Source organism: Coenobita brevimanus, chromosome 102, assembly GCF_032717465.1.
Source record: "Coenobita brevimanus isolate Jiangsu-jjx chromosome 102, ASM3271746v2, whole genome shotgun sequence".
In the NCBI taxonomy this organism is placed as follows: Eukaryota; Metazoa; Arthropoda; class Malacostraca; order Decapoda; family Coenobitidae; genus Coenobita; species Coenobita brevimanus.
In genome coordinates this window covers 19,680,524-19,696,621 of record NC_137055.1, presented here as the reverse complement: position 1 = coordinate 19,696,621, position 16,098 = coordinate 19,680,524, and the positions used below count along the sequence as shown (strand labels likewise).

Sequence of the window (16,098 nt, the reverse complement as noted above, 5' to 3'; positions counted from 1 at the left end):
TATCTGATCTACACAACCTCTTCCCTTCCTAAAGCCTCCCTGTTCTTCTCCAACTAATTTCTCTGTTCTTTCTCTAACTCAGTCAATAAGTATCCTACCATACACTTTTCCTATTATACTAAGAAGACAAATGCCCCTATGATTACCACACACTTCTTTTTCCCCTTTTCCTTTGTACAAGGGAATAATTATACCTGACTTCCAATCCTCCGGGACTCTACCTTCCTCCCAGGCCAATCTGCACATCTTCCACATCCATTCTACTACTATCTCTCCTTCATGCTTCAGCATTTCACCACACACTCCATCAATTCCTGGGGCTTTCCCCGATTTAACTTTCTTCATTACTTCCACAACTTCTATCCTACTGATTTCTTCCTGTCTTCTCACCTCCCTCCTTCTCCCAGACATTCCCCAGCCACTTATACTCGCATTACTTCCATCCTCTATTAATACCTTTCCTCATCCTTGTGGTAAGTTTCGTTGTTTCTGTCAATATTCTTTTTATTTTTTCAGTTTAAAAAGTAAATGGCCATTATTCGGAGTCTCTTTGGCCTAGAACTTTCAAACTTTTTCAGGTTAATCGCCCAGCTGGTTGTTTCTTCTGGTCAAATATGATAACAATCCAATCGACCGGATCACAGGATAATCTGCAGAATGTAAAAGAAAAAAAGAAAGAAAGAAAGATCCCGGGAAGCTGTCTAAGAAATCGCTTAAGCTGGCGAGCTGAAATTTTACCGCATTATAGTCTTCAGGAGGCCGCACTGCGGAGAGGAATATGGTTCCAGTCACTTGATTACTTCCTGAGATCGCCTGATGTAAAAAATTGAGACTTTTCCGGATATTCTGGATGTCACCTAATATTCCATGAAGGATTGAAGCTTACGCCACCAAACCTGGTGGACTTATAGACTGTGACGACCTAAAGTGACATATAGTACACAAGATCAGTGACCTTGACTTCAAGGTCGCTTTATAGCCCGGCTTCTAGTAGGCAATGACTCTGGGAGGTTTTCCTTTATAAAAATTGTCCGAGGACAATTTTACGGAGTTCTTCTTCTTCTTCTTCTTCTTCTTCTTCTTCTCCTCCTCATCCTCTTTCTTCTTCTTCTTCTTCTTCTCCTTCTTCTTCTTCTTCTTCTTCTTCTTTTTTCTTTTTCTTCTTTTTCTTCTTCTTTTTATATTATTATTATTATTATTATTATTATTATTATTATTACTGTTATCTCTGCCAAGGAGGTTATGTTCTCACCCTTGTCCGTTTGTTTGTTTGTTAGTTGGTTAGTTTGTGGGCAAGATTACACAAAAACTACCGGCCTGATTTCCACGAAATTTGGTAAAAGAATGGGCCTTGGCTCAGAATATACTCCATTATATTTTGGTGCGGATCCAGGATTTTTTTTTTTTTTTTTTTCACTTTCTTGAACATTGCGAGATAGGGCGTTGGCGGACGTATGCGCTCTACTGGATGCCATTCTAGTTATTATTATTATTATTATTATTATTATTATTATTATTATTGTTGTTGTTGTTGTTGTTTCTAATGAAGGAGTTTATTGCTCGTATTCACTCAGTTTCAGATCTACAGTCATATACTTGGCCATCTGATTCCCCCAGCTGGCGGCTTCATATGACCCAGTATCATCCACTTCATAGTGCTGGTTTTCAAGTTACATCCAAAAACTTATAAAAATAATCTGTTCCTGGATTCTCAGAAACCGCTAAAGGTACAGGCTTGAATTTTTTTTAAGACATAGCCAAGGTCGGAGAGCAGGTCTGAAATGACTATGGTCCCATTCAATAGTTTCTCAGATCTGCCAGCTTATCACTTCGAAGTACTCATCTTATGGAGGGCGTTGAAATCACCAGGTCCAGCAATACCTACAGTGTTGGGACAATGGAGAATAAATTGGCCCCTGTGAGTTACTGAAATTGTTAATGGCAATTTCCGTTATCTAGCTATTATTATTATTATTATTATTATTATTATTACAATTTTACCATCATATTATTATTACTACTATTACCGGTATTATTACTATTATTATTATTATTATCATTATTATTATTATTATCAATACTAGTAGCACATTATAGCAGTTGTAGTAGTAATAGTAAGAGTAGTAGTAATACAGTAGAAGTAACTGTAATAGTCTACTGGAGATAACAGTAGTGGTAGTCGTAGTAATAGTAATAATAGTAATAGTATGAATATTACCTACAACAGAAAAATATAAGTATTTTCCGCTATCGTCCAGCCTTTTTCATACTTAGGCAGCGCAGGAATGGCACCAGGCCCCATGCCATACATCACCATACATCACTCCGACAGTTTGTACACCCGTTACATCCGACACTACCCCCAAATCACACACACACACACACACACACACACACAGGTTCTTCTACCACCTGCCATCCACACTGTAATCTTTACTTTTATTTGCCTTAATAATGTCACCTCACCATCTTCAAAGGTGAGCTGTAACAATACATGACTTAAAACTAGAATCCAATACAAAATTCTGGCCACTGTAGTTAGTCATAAAACTGCCATCTCTCCATCTTGAATACGGAGTAGTAACAATAGAGTAACACTAGCACCGATACCATACTCTGATCCTTCTTAATATGGCCTGATCCTGCCATAACTCCAAGTTGACCTGTAGCCATAGATTAACATTAGAATAGAATGCTAGACGCAAAGAAGTGCCATGAGGGTGAAGTAGAGTAGCAGTATTGTGGTAGTCTGGCACTAAGCTTCCGGAAACGTGCTGCAAAAGGAAAAAAGATCTCGCCAAGTTTAGGAGGACCAGCTATGCAAATTACATCGTCTGTCTGTCTGTCTGTCTCTGTCTCTGTCTCTCTGTCTCTCTGTCTGTCTCTGTCTCTGTCTCTGTCTCTCTCTGTCTGTCTGTCTCTCTCTCTCTCTCTCTCTCTCTCTCTCTCTCTCCCTCTCCGTATATATACAGTGTATACGGTATACATATATAAATAAATATATATATGTAGAGAGAGAGACAGACAGACAGACAGACAGACAGACAGATTTATCTATCAATCTATCTATATTCCTATCTATTTTTAAATCTATATCAGTCTATCTCTGTCTATCTATCCACCTGTCTATTTATCTATCTATCTCTCTATCTATTGAGAGAGTGTCCCTAAAGTAACAATCTATTTTGAGAAATACAAGGAATTGGTAAAATAAAACTTTGAGACACGAACATTATATATATATATATATATATATATATATATATATATATATATATATATATATATATATATATATATATATATATATATATATATATATATATATATATCACATATATATATATATATATATATATATATATACATATATATATATATATATATATATATATATATACATATATATATATATATGTATATATATATATATATATATATATATATATATATATATATATATATATATATATATATATATATATATAATGTTCGTGTCTCAAAGTTTTATTTTACCAATTCCTTGTATTTTTCAAAATAGATTGTTGCTTTAGGGACACTTTCTCAATAGATAGAGAGAAAATTAGATAGATAAATAAACAGGTGGATGGATAGACAGAGATAGACTGATATAGATTTAAAAATAGATAGATATATAGATAGATTGATAGATAAATCTGTCTGTCTGTCTGTCTCTCTCTCTCTCTACATATATATATTTATTTATATATGTATACCGTATACACTGTATATATACGGAGAGAGAGAGAGAGAGAGATAGAGAGAGAGAGAGAGAGATATTGTTACATAGCCTGTGATTTCATCATCCTTTGTGTAATTCTAACGTACAGTGTGCTGCCTGTTTGATCACGAGCGTGTTCTGCCTCAGTCCCCCCCTTCTACCGTTATAGTAGAGTAAGTCGTCCTTTCTGTTGTTCAGAGCGGGATTGTCAACTCTTTGTCCCCATGGCTTCATTTGCGCGTCCTTCTTACAAGTTGTATCAAGCTCTGCTGGCCCCTATATAATGAGCTCAGTCTCTGCATCATTGCCACTTAGATCTGCTCCTCATTTTGTTCACATCTTTGTCCTCCTCTGTACAATTATTATTGTGAGTGTTCAGGAAGTCTCCAACCATCTAGCAGCTGTGTAATTTGAGTATAAGTGTTATTGCATTTTTTCTTCTGCTGTGTAGCATAGGGTTAATTCTTAGGCCTAGTGATGTTTTTTTGTAATTTATGTAAAGGTTCTTTTTGTCAGTCATTTTTGATAATATTTTGTATCTGTAATAATTTATCTTGCATTAACTGAGCATTACCCAGTGTATTTTCATTTTATCAGGGCTGACTTAGATAAATTTACTCTTGCTAATTTCGTGTTAATAGAGGCTATTGCAGTTAACCATATATTTAACCTGTTTTTTGCCATTACATTATCCTTATGAGTCCTGAATGTTTTGTTGTTAGTTTGAGCATTAAACTTTAACTTGTAATTTTACCTAACTCTTTTGTTTTGAACCTGGAACTTTACGGGACAGTAGTGATTTTTAGTATTCTCACTTAAAGTGTATATTATCTTTTGCTGTTCCGTAACATAAATTTGGCGACCTCTTACCAGGATATTCCGAATATTATCATAAGGATATTGCTTGATATTTTGTGACTGTGATTTATTCATGATGTCTACTATTTCTACACTTGATGGAGCCAAAGATTTTTTGTCAAATGTGCAAACAGTGTGTGATGTAGAAAACAGAACAAAGAATGAACTTAAGCTTGTTGCTCAACAATTGAGAATTGCTGTTCGCTCTCATCATTCTAAAGATCAAATTGTTGACATGATTAATGAAAGCTTGTTTAATGTAACTCCTCCAAATGAGCAAACGCAGATTGAATTAGCTAAGTTACAGCTAGCCCTGCAGGAGTCTCGTGCTAAGGAGGCGGAGGCTCGTATTCAGGAGGCACAGATACACGCACAAGTTGAACTTGCCAGGATTCAGGCAAACCATGAGTATCGCATGAAACAAGGTGGAACTGGATCATCTAGCTCTGATGATTTTGATGTGTCTAAAAATGTTAAACTTGTCCCTCCTTTTAATGAATCTGATTTAACAAAGTATTTTCAGTTGTTTGAGAGGGTAGCTACAGGTTTTAATTGGCCCAAAAAGTATTGGCCAGTATTCCTTCAAACTGTTCTCACCGGTAAAGCTCAAGTAACTTATGCATCTTTGCCTCAGGATCAATCTGATAATTATGATGTAGTTAAGAGCTTGATTCTTAAGGCCTATGAGCTTGTTCCTGAAGCTTATGGAGTAAAATTTAGGACAACTTACAAGCAAGATAAGCAATCCCATGTTGAGTATGCAAAAATCAAAGAAGATGTGTTAGAGCAGTGGTTAAATTCTAAGAATGTGGATTCTGATTTTGGTAAATTTAAGCAGATGATTTTGCTGGAGGACTTCAAGAGGTGTATTTATAAAGATGTAAGCCTATATCTTGATGAGAAAAGAGTAGATAATTTGTCTGATGCTGCAGTTTTAGCTGATGAATATGTCCTCACTCACAAGAGATATTCTAAAGAAAAAGGGAAAGCTGAGAGTAAGTACGTTGCCTCTACTCAGAGTACAGGTAACAGGAAAGAGAATAAAGATGATGTTTCTCAGGAAGTAAATACCAGCTTCACCTCTAGATTTCAGAAAAGTAAATGTACTAATTGTAGTAAGCTTGGTCATACCACGGAGAGATGACTCAGAGACAGGTGATGTGAACAAAAAGGAGTCTTTAAATATTCAGTCAATTGGTCTAGTGTCCACTCTTGAGAGTTCCCAGAATTCTTTAACTGAGTTAACTGAACCTGCTTTGAGGGGTAAATTAAATTCTCATGATAGAGCTCCTCTTTTGAGCAGTAACGTGGGTGACACTCTCAAGAGTTCATGTGCTAATTTCCTGTCTGATGATTTTGTCAGTCCTCTGGACAGTAATGGCAGGAAATCAGTTAAAATATATCGTGATACAGGTGCTTGCCAATCCCTTATGCTGACCAGTGTTCTAGGCTCTAATGTTAATTCCTCTGATGAAACTGTAATCTTACAAGGTGTAGGGAATAATTACTTCTCTGTCCCTCTGTGCAGAGTGAATTTAGAGTTTGGTTTTGCTAATGGTTCCGTTATGGTTGGGTTGGTTGAGACACTCCCAATGTCAGGTGTAACTTTCTTACTTGGAAATGATATTGGTGGAAGTCAAGTGTGTCCAGCTCCTCAGTTGTCTAGTTAGCCAGTGGCTGCGACCCAGGATTGTGATGTCCCTGATGTGTTCCCTGCATGTGCTGTCACTAGGGCTAAGTCTAAAGTTACTGGTGATTTAGAGGATAATGATGATGATGATGTAATCCTAGATGACACTTTTCTTGCTAATTTGGACCACTCACCAGATGAGGCAGTACCCCGTAGTGTTGATAATTTGCCTCGTCAAGAGTTGGTTGAGTTGCAGGTTGCTGACCCTGAGTTGAAAGGTCTAGCTAACTCTGCTTACAGTGATGAAGAGTCAGCCGGTGCTTCTACTTGTTATTATGTAAAGTCAGGAGTACTTATGAGGAAGTGGAGACCCCCAACAGCATCAGCCGACTGTGAATGGGAGGTTGTACATCAGGTTGTCATCCCTCGTGTTTGTAGGCAGGATATCATTAGAGTGGCTCATGATTCCAGTTTGGCAGGACACCTTGGAGTGAGGAAGACTGTGGCACGCATTTTGAAACACTTCTACTGACCAGGTATCTTCAGGGATGTTTCCTGGTATTGTAAGTCTTGTCACACCTGTCAAGTTTTGGGGAAGTGTAATCAGACCGAAAAGGTTGCACCTCTAGTTCCCATTCCTCCTTTTGAGGCGCCTTTCACCCGTGTGTTGGTGGATATTGTGGGCCCTCTTCCTAAGACTTCTTCAGGATTTTCTTATGTGTTGACCCTGATTGATATGGCTACTCGTTATCCTGAAGCCATTCCACTTAGAAATATCTCAGCAAAAAACATGGTTAAAGAAATGCTAGGGTTCTTCACAAAGTTTGGTCTGCCCAAGGAGGTACAGTCCGACCGGGGAAGTAATTTCATGTCGAATGTTTTCAAGCAGTCTCTGAAAGAGTTGGGCATCACCCAGATCACGTCTTCAGCTTACCATCCCCAGACCCAAGGAGCGTTGGAGAGATATCATCAAACACTCAAATCGATGCTCAAGAAATACTGTTTGGAACATCAGAAAGACTGGGATAAAGGTCTTCCATTCGTTGTGTTTGCCGCAAGAGAATCTCCAAATGAATCACTGGGCTTTTCACCTTTTGAACTACTGTTTGGCCATGAAGTAAGAGGACCCCTTAAGCTACTCAAGGAATGCTGGCTGTCGGAGGAAGATGACGTCAACCTGCTGGAGTATGTGATGAAGTTCAAAGAACGGCTGTCCACTGCTTTACAGTTGGCGAGAGAGAATTTAGGAGCTGCTCAGGAGAAGATGAAGACTTGGTATGATAAGAAGTCCAGGTTAAGCCACTTTCAGCCAGGAGATCAGGTTTTGATTCTGCTACCGGTGCATGGGCAACCTCTTCAAGCCAAGTTTAGTGGTCCTTTTTTCGTGGAGAAGAAACTCAGTGATGACAACTATGTCATCGCCACACCAGATCGTAGAAAGAGCAAGCAACTATGTCACATCAACATGCTAAAGTTATATCACAGGCGGGACGAAAATAATCCAGTCTGCACTGTAGCTGTTCCACCCGAGTCTGCAAGTGAAGCTCTCCCATGTAGTATGAGCCTGAGTGATAGTTTGGGGAAGAATCCTGATATCATGAATGATCTCCAGACTAAGCTTTCTCATTTAGCTCCCGAGGAAAGGCAGGAGTTTTCGGCATTACTGCAGGAGTACCCGCAAGTGTTCCATGCCACTCCAGGAAGAAGTTCATTCCACCTCAAAAGAACTACTCAACTATTGAGAAAGAGCTTTTGGCCTTGATTTTGGGTTTACAGCATTTTTCATTTTATTTGTGTTCTGGTTTTGACCCCATAGTCATTTATACCGATCATAACCCACTGAAATTCCTTAGTAAGTTTAAAGATAAAAATCAGAGATTGAAAAGATGGAGTCTACTTCTTCAGGAGTATTCATTAGACATACAACATGTCAAGGGGAAAGAAAATGTTATTGCAGATTGCTTATCTAGACTTTAGACAGATTGTTTTAGAGTAATAAGAAATTTCCTTTGTAAATTTCTTTTTCTTTGTGGGGAGGTGTTACATAGCCTATGATTTCATCATCCTTTGTGTAATTCTAACGTACAGTGTGCTGCCTGTTTGATCACGAACATGTCCTGCCTCAGTCCCCCCCTTCTACCGTTATAGTAGAGTAAGTCGTCCTTTCTGTTGTTCAGAGCGGGATTGTCAACTCTTTGTCCCCATGGCTTCATTTGCGCGTCCTTCTTACAAGTTGTATCAAGCTCTGCTGGCCCCTATATAATGAGCTCAGTCTCTGCATCATTGCCACTTAGATCTGCTCCTCATTTTGTTCACATCTCTGTCCTCCCCTGTACAATTATTATTGTGAGTGCTCAGGAAGTCTCCAATCATCTAGCAGCTGTGTAATTTGAGTATAAGTGTTATTGCATTTTTTCTTGTGCTCTGTAGCATAGGGTTAATTCTTAGGCCTAGTGATGTTTTTTTGTGATTTATGTAAAGGTTCTTTTTGTCAGTCATTTTTGATAATATTTTGTATCTGTAATAATTTATCTTGCATTAACTGAGCATTACCCAGTGTATTTTCATTTTATCAGTGCTGACGTAGATAAATTTACTCTTGCTAATTTCGTGTTAATAGAGGCTATTGCAGTTAACCATATATTTAACCTGTTTTTTGCCATTACATTATCCTTATGAGTCCTGAATGTTTTGTTGTTAGTTTGAGCATTAAACTTTAACTTGTAATTTTACCTAACTCTTTTGTTTTGAACCTGGAACTTTACGGGACAGTAGTGATTTTTAGTATTCTCACTTAAAGTGTACATCATCTTTCTCTGCTCCGTAACAATATATATATATATATATATATATATATATATATATATATATATATATATATATATATATATATATATACACACACACACACACACACACACACACCGACGAGAGCAGACGCACGCCGCCACTGCTCCATATCTGGCCAACTTGGCCAGTGGCATTACCTAAATTAGTATCTTTATATGAGTCAAGCTCTGTACCAGGTTAGACTAAATAGTGTTCTAATATGAAAAAAGAAGAAGTTTTAAGAAAGACTTGTTCAAACAGAAAAGAAAATGTAGTGCAAGAATGCACACAATCAGCTGATCATTTGTTTAGTCTACAACTGCACCAGTTAATGTAAGTACTATATGTGCTTTTAGTACTGCATAATGACCACATACTTTAGTAAAGCAAATTTGGAAAAGAAAAGGGATAAAGGTACAAAGCAGGATTGGTTGAAATGTAGACTCACAATAAACTGGTGGAACGAGTACACAGACTAGAGATGGCTTTTCAAAATGAGATTGATGAAATTAAGAAACAGATGCACTTGCAAAAGGAAGAAATAGAAAAACTAGGAAAGGAAGTCAACAAGAAAGACACAACCATAGATGAGTTAACAGTAGAAGTGGGTACACTTACGAGGAAAATTAGTGAAATGGCAAGTACAGTAGTCAACCACGAGAGTATTAAGGAAGAGTTCAAAAATGATACAGAGACAATTAGGCAAGTAAGCAGTCTGATAGACCAGAGTATTGATACTGAGGAGAAGATAACACAGGTGAATGAAGCTATGCAAAGCTACAAAAATTATGTGGAAACCACTTATGATGAAATGGTGAAAGTAAAGAAAGACTCTGAAACAAGGGTGGAAGAAAAAAGCATTAAAAAGGAAGTGAAATGAATAATCCAAAACAATCCTAAGTTAGTCTGAGATTCAGTAGATATCAACAAATCTGTAGTAATCATTGGTATAGAAGAGGAATAAGTAAAAAGCAAGATCTCAAGAGACAAAAAGGAGTTGGAAAATGTAATGAGCATATTGAAAGAAGTATCAGAAGAAATCTGTAGTAAAGACATAGAGGAACACAAAAGGTTAGGGAAATACGAGAGAAGCAAGTCAAGACCTCTAAAGGTAACCTTCCAGAGTGTAAACACCGTGGAGGAGACACTAAAAAACGCAAAGAATCTTATGGAAAAAGAGGAGTTCAAAAATGTATGGATAAAAAGATGCCTAAAACAAGAGGAACTAGAGTTACTGAAAGAGCAGAGGGAGGAAGCAAATACAAAAAATGAGGGACGATCAGAGGAGAATACATTATTTTTACAAAGTAATTGGATTACAGGTACGAAAGTGGAACATAAACATGAGGGAATAAAAACGAGGAAGGTAGTAGAACCAAGTCATAACAAGTATATAAACAAGATGAAGTTGATGTACTCAAATGTGGCTGGAATGGTATCTAAATTATTAGAGTGAATGATCATGTCAGAGAAAATGAAGCACATATAATATGCCTAATTGAAACAAAATTAACACCAAGGATATCAAATGACATCCTAAACTTAGAGGAATATAATATATTGAGAAGAGATAGGAATAAAAAAAAATAAGGAGGAGGAATTTTAATATTAACTAAGAAAAATCTAAAAGTCAAAGAAATAGAACTAGATATACCCTTACAAGTAGAATTGATGTAAAACTGGAAATGTTATCCCACCGGTGGTTGACCAGTGTAATGATAGTGATATTTATATTCTTACCTGTTGTTGATACTGATCAACTCATCCATGGATAATACAAGTGGTACTCGACTTAGTATAGTAGATGGTAAATATTTAAAAGAAAGAATTGTGGTAGCGTTTGTAGTTTTTGACCGAGTTTAGATTTAGTCAGTATCACGGGTGGTCGTCGTTCCCTCAGTGAAGGAATCTTGAATTGGAAGGGAAGTGAATTTGGCTTGAGGATATAATTTTCTTGATTAGGTACACTAATAAAGAAAAGAAAATGATATATATTTTACTCTACTTTAATAATTCTGTTAATTTCCACAAAAACATTTTTTTCCTAATTACATGACCCTTTTTAGTATGACAGAAGATAGTATATGTCACCAAGGTTCTTGGGTGATCATTCCTCTAACATTATTGCCAGACGAAACAATTTGATACACGCGAGGTATGGAGTTGTTGTTCTTTACTTTCCTTTTGGCCGTTACTCTTGGGCTCAACAATAGCCTCAAGACAGGGACCCTTTTACGGACATGAGTTGTCTGTTCGGGCTGGCATAGCCTCGAACCAATAAGAATGATTATTTGTGTTCATCTTTCACCCATTTAATATATTCTCCTCATGTAATTTTCTCGATTCCCACATCAAGTCAGTATTATTTACAGTTCATCATCAACAATGTTATATAGTCACTAGAAATACATAATCTCTCGGGCCTGCCTAGCCTCGAAGAATAATTAAAAAAAAAAGGAAATATAATCACCAAGAATACAATCACTTGGGCTTGTTTAGCCTCGAGGTACAATTCAAATATCACACCATCGCTCACAATCACCAAGTTCCCCTCCACGCTCCTGATTATTTTTTCCCAACAAATTAATTTTTAAAAAAGAGAACAGTTAATGAATTTGAATTTTTCCCTTCCGTTACAGATCATATCACTTTTATATTTCTATTCCTTATCTACAAAAAAAAAGTTCACTTGATAGGATCAACAACAACATATCAACTTCTTTCGGTTTGTAAAATAACTCGTGGGTAGTGTAAATGTGTATGTACAAGTCTACAGGCAATACTATGGGAATAACGTCGTGCTCACACGGACGTCGCTGGTGTCTGGGGGACTAAACGAACGTCCATTAGATACGACGTCTGGAGCTCGAGTGACTACGTTAAACTCTCAACAATATTACTTCATATAGTCCATAATAAGTAAGGATTAAACAAAGAAAAAGAGGGGGAGGAAGAAGAAATGTGGACGGCTCACCTGAACGAACGTCCATTAGATACGACATCTGAGGCTCGAGTGAGCTCGTCGGGTGCTAGCGACGCCAACTGATAAATCAAATGAGGTGGTGTTTTTGAAATATGGTGGGTTTCAATTCTCTTTACACTTTATTTAGCGGTGTACCCATGACGCCAGGACTTTTGATTGAATTGGGGAAAATTTGGGATTTATTCCTTACTTAATTTAGATACTGATTCTATCACTATCTCAATTTGAATCTGAGAGCAGCTCATGCCATCTAGTGACGGCCAAGATAAACGGAACTTTAAATCCTCACAAATGACATTATTTAGGCCTTTTGGACTGCTAATCTTACATACTTGTGTTCTAGCAGCTTCATTAGCAAACATTTCACAACTAGGTTACGGAAAGAATTGTATATTCATCATTATTCTGTTTAAGGTTTAAACTCGGCGCCCAACAACGACAAGAAAAGTTGCGCGCATCTTATTCGTTACTCTACCAGACGGGGAATTCCCATAGCTCAACATCCACAATTACATCACCCATTGCATAGATACAGAGATACATACATTCTAAAAATAGTTAACCCTACATTAATCATTAACATATGAATTACTACTTAGGGTAGGAACTTATAAACTAATATTCAGGTTACACCCTATCTAACTTAAAATTACAGTACTACTAAACACATACATGAATATCAAATGTGTGGCACTACATTGATTGCAGTAGAGATCAATAAATCTGAAGGGAAAGTAAATGTAGCCAATTTGTACATGCCACCTTGATCAAACACATGGGAAAGAGACGAATATGAGGACCTGGTGGAGAGTACAATTCAGAGTTTAAGAGCATTACTACATAAAATGGAAGAGAAATCGGAAAGAAATATACTAACTGGAGATTTTAATAAAAATATAAATTGGAATACTCTAGATATAATAAGCCAAAAAAAGCTGTTAGGACTAAAAGCTCCTGGATCTCGTGCAGGAGTTTTTCCTAACGCAACATGTAAGGGAAACCACCAGAAAAAGAGGACTCGATGTACCCTCAATGCTAGATCTCATATTTACTAGGGAAGAAAACGATATTGACAATTTAATATATCACCCTCCATTCGGCAAAAGCGACCATGCAGTACTAAATTCCAACTTCAGGATTGCCTATGACATAGTTAACAGCAATGAAAGTTACAAAAAGAGCCTAAACTATTAAAAGGGAAAGTATCATAACCCAAAGAAGTACTTCTTAGAAATTGATTGGGAAAAGGGGCTTAGAGGACAAGATTTAAATGCTATATATAATAAATTTTGTGAACTTTATGAAATAGGTCCAGAAGTACATCCCACAGCACAAAGAAGCAGAAAAGAAAAGAAAGAAATGGTTCAATACGGAATGTAAAAAATCAAAAGAAAAAAGAGATTTGTTGTGGAATAGATACAGAAGACACAATAGTGAAAGGGCATATAATAATTACAAACAGGCAAGAAACGATTATACAAGAATAAGGAGGGAAGTCCAAAAACAGTTTGAGGAGGATATCATAAATAAAAGTAGTGATCAACCGAAGCTATTTTACAGCTACATCAGAAGCAAAACCAAAGTAAAAGATAAAATACAATCCATTACAGACGAGGGAATCACCTATACACAAGAGAAGGATATTTGTGAAGCACTAAACAAGAATTTCCAATCAGTTTTACAGAGGAAAAAAAAACTTTGAGAGGAGATTATGTGGAACATGCATGCCCACACATACTACCAGATATACAAACATCAGAAAAAGTAATACAGGAGGAGCTACAGAAATTAAACAAAGGAAATGCAAATGGTCCTGATGAAATTTCATGTTGGGTGCTACGTGAATGTGCAAGGAGTTAAGTAAACCATTATTTTTAATTTTCAAGAAATCTTTGAGTAAAGGTAAACTACCTGACATTTGGAAGAAAGCAAACATTGTTCCCTTATTGAAGAAAGGGAATAGACAAAATCCACTCAACTACCGACCAGTATCACTAACCAGTGTTGTAAGCAAGGTATTAGAAAAGCTTATAAAAATGCATGGGTAAATCATCTAGAAGAACACAATATGATAACAGAAAGACAGTTTGGTTTCAGAAAAGGAAAATCATATGTTACTAATCTGTTGAGCTACTATGCCAGACTAACAGACACATTACAGGAAAGAGAAAGATGGGTGGAAAGTATCTATTTAAATTCCAAGAAAGCATTTAACACAGTACCACACCAAAGACTTTTATGGAAACTGTATCATCAAAGAGGAATTCGAGGCAAACTGTATTGTTGGATGCAAGATTTTCTCATAAAAAGAGAAATGAGAACAGTACTAAGGGGATATTACTCATCATGGAAAGAAGTGACTAGTGGAGTACCACTGGGCTCAGTGCTGGCACCAATTATATTTTTAGTGTATATAAATGATATAGACAGTAACACTGGAAATGAAAGCTATCTAAATATGTTTGCAGATGATGCAAAAATACAAAAGAGAATTACAAACACAGATTCTTCTAAGGAGCTGCAAGAAGAATTAAATAAACTTCATGAAGGGAGTAATACATGGCAAATGGAATTTAATGTGGACAAATGTCACGTAATCAAGTTTGGTAAAATTGGAAAAAGACCTGATTGAGATTATACGTTAGGAAATAAAACCTTACACACATCAGAGAGAGAGAAGGACCTAGGTGGTATTATCAATAACAGACTATCTCCGGCTGACCACATCAATGAGAAGGTACGGAACATGTATACACTGCTTGCAAATATGAGAATAGCGTTCACATACATAAATGAAAACATGCAAGGAAAGATAATAACATCATTCATCAGACCAACCCTGGAGTATGCATCAGTAGTCTGGAGTCCTCATCTCCAAAAACACATAGACAAGATTGAATAAGTTCAAAGGGCCGCTACAAGATGGGCACCAAGCTTAAGGGATCTAAGCTACGAAGAAAGACTAAATAAACTGAATCTACCAACACTGCAGGAGAAAAGGAAAAAAGGTGACATGATTATGATATATAAATGCATATCAGGGAAGGAGAAAATAGACATACATGACTGCATAACCTATGGGGATGCATCAGCAAGAGAACACAGGAAAAAAAACTGCATGAGAAGAGAAGTGATAAAGACGTAAGGAAATTTAGTTTCCCAAATAGAGCAATTGATCAGTGGAATGCACTATCGAATGAAATAGTGTGTACCAAGATAATTCACAAATTTAAGGATGTGTACGAAAAATATGGTTTAAGACACGGGACAGTACGAGCTTGACTCATTCCTGTAAAGATACAATTAGGTAAGAACAATTAGGTAAGAACACACACACACACACACATATATATATATATATATATATATATATATATATATATCATTCATTTTCATCAATCATTCATTTTCATCATTCATTGCCAGACGCCATATATCCCAAACGGGGTGGCCAAGGGCTTAGAGTTAATTGTTTTACAGGGAAGGGCACTAATCCTCCACCAACCCCACTTGTCACGTAGGGAGAACGTTATGCCAACAGCATCTGGTGTTCCCAGGCGGTCACCCATCCAAGTACTAACCAGACCCAACGTTGCTTAACTTCGCTGATCGGACGGGAAGCGGTGTACTCAACGTGGTATGGCCGTTGGCCATATATATATATATATAATATACTAACTAAAAGACAAACAATAAACCTCGGACAAGGACTGACCAAAAGATGATGGCCAAGGACCGGACAAAGGACATGGTAATTGGAACACGGAATGTAAAGGGGGCGAATAATGATGTGAAAGGGAGAGATTGTCCAGGTGCTTGAGGGTGCGAAAGTTGATGTATGCGGAATAACTGAAACTAAATGGAGAGGTGAGAGTGTGAGAGAATGGGAGTATGGATGGAGTATATGTGCAGGAGTAGGTGAGAATGAGAGGGCAAAAGAAGGAGTATGTATAGTTGTGAGTAAAAGATGGAAGAAGAGCATAAGAGAGTATGGATCAGTTGGGTCAAGGATTGTGTGGGTAAGATTGAAAGTTGGAATACAAATGTGGGCGATTG

At 37.0% G+C, this 16,098-nt stretch overlaps 1 non-coding gene across 1 annotated transcript; it reads right to left on the bottom strand.

The window, feature by feature from the left end:
* Positions 1-15,574: 15,574 nt before the first annotated feature.
* LOC145415492 (5S ribosomal RNA) lies at positions 15,575-15,693 on the bottom strand. Its single transcript, XR_013900092.1, has one exon. It is a non-coding gene; the product is annotated as a 5S ribosomal RNA (ribosomal RNA).
* Between the last annotated feature and the right edge of the window lie 405 nt (positions 15,694-16,098).